This window comes from Mus pahari, chromosome 6 (genome assembly GCF_900095145.1).
Source record: "Mus pahari chromosome 6, PAHARI_EIJ_v1.1, whole genome shotgun sequence".
Lineage (NCBI taxonomy): Eukaryota > Metazoa > Chordata > Mammalia > Rodentia > Muridae > Mus > Mus pahari.
In genome coordinates, this window is record NC_034595.1 from 53,645,980 (window position 1) to 53,649,450 (window position 3,471).

Genomic DNA, 3,471 nt, shown 5'->3' on the forward strand with positions numbered 1-3,471 from the left:
TTCACTCTTTTTGTGTCTAAGCCTTGAGCCCTCCCTAACTTTAACTTTCAGGGGACAGGTTGCATTATTGCTATTATACCATGGGCATCCATTGATCCGCTTCATTAACAACTTTCAAAAATGAGGTTTGCGTATTAATGGTGATGGGCTCTGCGGTGCGATTGCCCTGGATACCTCTTCCCCTTCTTCTGTACCACAGCTACGCAGTTTCCAAGGAGCAGCTTCAGGGTTCATGGTTCTGTACTGCACTCTGTGCTATGAAAGCCTGCTCAGCTACAGCTGATTGACACATCTGCGTGTATGTCCGTCATCCACACTCTGTACTTGAACATATGCATAAGCATGTCAGACTTGATTATAGTACACGCTCTCAAGGCTCTGCCCATCCCCATTCACCGCAGTGGCCCCTCTAATGTGATCTGTCAACAAGGCTCCTTCTAGCCGCTGCTTGCTGACAGGGACAAGGAGCTTATGGCTTTTAAATGGGAAGGATTTGCTAAATAAAGCTCCAACCCAAGCCTTCACCCCTCCTTTCTAGAGGGCAGAGCACTAAGGTCCTTGGTAGCTATGGCAATCACAAGGTGAACTGATGAAATATTGACATTCTGGAGCCAACTGCCTGACACTGATCCAGTTAAGCCCAGCTAGGAAATTAGGCTTATGAAATTATGCTTTCAAAATGAAAATGCAGAGTGAAAAAGCCTTTGGGTTTTTTTTTTAAACAGCTAAGTAATTAGATATGGTGTGTGTCTCCTAGACCTATCATCACAGATTGATTTGCTCCTCACTTAAACCCCAACACATCATCCTGTGACACTAAATTTGTCGAGAGTCACAGAGCTTTGTCTTCTGGGTTCGTTCTGTATAACCCATGTTTCCCAGCCAATACAGTGCATTGCATGTTCAGCAGTCTTTCTGATTTTTCTTCTATTTGGACCTAGTATATAATTTAGATTTTAATGATCATTATTGTAAAAGTAGCGAAGAAAACACTATTTTAAGGTGCATTTGACCTTTTGCAGACCCAGTTCCTAAAACCAATGCCATTGTCTGATGAAATTCTGTTTACTGCAATCCCACTTATATCTATTTTTCAGGGGGGTGTTATTGCTTATTGGTTGTTTTTGTTTGTTTTTCTTGCTGTTTGCTTTTGGGTTGCTGGTGAACAAATGCCAGGTCTTTGTAGACATGCTAAGTGTTGTCTACTACTGACCCACTCCATCAGCCTGCACCAGTGTCACTGAACTAAGCTGATCTTTGACTCTGACTTTCGTTAGCAACTTTTTTAAAAAGAGAGAGAACTTTGCTTTGGAGCTCTTTCAGAATAAATGGTCTGGGATGGGCTCAGTCCCATTCTTGCCCCGTGTCTCACCTCTGGTGTCTTCTGCCTCTCATATTGCTTTTTCCTTTGCCTTGGATTCTGTATTCCATTTGCTTTTTGATCATGTTTAAAAGTCTGAGTATTAGTTTTAGACTCCAGTACTTCCTGGGGTGAGTTGATTCAGTTAGTGAGAGATGAACAGCCTACATTAGTTTAAGGGAACTTTTTTTGTCATCCTATACAGTTTCAATGTATGTACTTCCCTTGTATATAGGATTAAGGGCTTCATAAAAAAAAGTCTTCACACTGCATTTGAACCATTTACCTTTCATTCCCTTCTATCCTGTCATGGTCTCTGCTAGAGGAGGCTGAAATAAGGAGTCATCTCAGAAACAGTCTGAGCCCACAGTTGGCCCTGTCCTTACCAGACTCCAGCTGTGAGATATAGATCTCTGCTGTTATAAACTCTGCCTGTTGTATTTTCCAGCACATGTGGAGGACATTCCTCCAACCCAGAGCAACAGGAAGAACAAGCACCAGTCAATACACTGACTGCTTCTCTCCATGACTGGTTCATTATCCCTGGGACATGGGCTTTTCCACACAGAAGATATTTAAGGAAGCAAAAAGACTTCTTGTTTGATTTCCCCCAAAAGGCTGGAGCGGGGGAATCCCAGGAGGAATATAATTCCACAAAATCACCCCTCTTATTCAGTCTCAAAAGCCTGGCATAAATAGATGGGGGCTGTTGCTGGGAAAAACAAGGACAACATCCACAGAGAATCGTAATAAACATGATTTAGAAAAAAAAAACATTTTGATTGGATTTATGTAACAAAATAAACATAGCCTATTGTTTATAAAATAATTATTGAACACATAAATATATGTAATATCCAGCATTTTGCTGTTTGTGTAGGAAATAACCAAGAAATGGAATGTGAGATCCTTTTATAGATTCTGTTTTCATTACATCCCTTCATGGGGAAATTGCTGCTGTCATATAACAGGCCTCCAGACCTTAGCAGGTCCTAGACCTTAGCACAACTGCAGCCGTGGTCAAAGTACCATTCAGGCCTTGGAACCCAGCATGAAGGCACCAATACCTGCCAAAATGAGAACAAAGACCTAATCCACTGAGGTCCATACTTCCAGGGAAGTCCCTGAATTAGTCACTGTGTTTATCGGCTTCTGTGGTTCTGCTTCTGTCTACTTGTTCCTCCTAACTGATGTATGTCAACACAGAATGTGGTGTTCACGCTTAAAAGTTCACCCCGAGAGAGGCTTGGGACTGCACACAGTTCCTAAACACCCAGCGTAGTTACCAACCTGCAAAAAAAAAAAAAAAAAAAAAGTCGTTCTCATGGCTAGAAAGACTGCCTAGTCTTTGCTGGTGCATACCTCACAATAGTCATCCACCAGTACTGGCTGTACCTGCCTAGTCACAGTGACTAGTCAAGAGATAGTCATCTGACACTGGTTGGGTCAATAATCCCTTGTATCCCAAGCCATGACCCAAACTGGGCAAAACAAAAATTCTTCCTAGTCAATCAAGAAAATCACGTTGGCTATTCTTTTCCCACCAGGTACTCAAGTAAATAAATGATAAATAATGGGCATAGAAGAATTATATAACAAATAAGAGACCTGCCCCTGGAAGCATTGCCGGTGTGGCTACTGTGTTGCATGAGCATTAGTGTGTGGAAGAGGAGAGAGGACTATGTCTAGCCTCCGTGTTCTGACCTATGAAGATCTGAACTAATAGCCTAACATTCCCTGGGAGGAAAAAAAAAGAGCCTGAGATGACCATCAGTCTAGTACCAGGCAGTGCTTGAGTGCAAGCCAGAGACTAGAAGAACTGTGCCTGGAGTCATGGGCCTGGGTCAGAAGTGAGCCCAAGACAGATGACCCTCACAAAGGGCCAGGTGAGAGAACCACCAGACCATCAACATGGAGCCTGGTCAGGGAGCTACCCTGAAATGCCCACCAGTCTGATGCAGCACAGGCCCGAGGGGGCAGACCAGGCTCAAGATGACCTCTGCCTAGAGGTCACCATAATGCACAAACAGGACATAGCACTCCTGAGACCATCCCTGAGATGACCCCAGACACTCAGAGACCCCGGCATCACGAAGAGGAGCAAGTAAGTG

At 43.4% G+C, this 3,471-nt stretch overlaps 1 non-coding gene across 1 annotated transcript; it reads left to right on the forward strand.

The window, feature by feature from the left end:
• Positions 1-2,967: 2,967 nt before the first annotated feature.
• Positions 2,968-3,095, forward strand: LOC115064331. Its single transcript, XR_003844168.1, has one exon. It is a non-coding gene; the product is annotated as a small nucleolar RNA SNORA17 (small nucleolar RNA).
• The last annotated feature ends 376 nt before the right edge of the window (positions 3,096-3,471 follow it).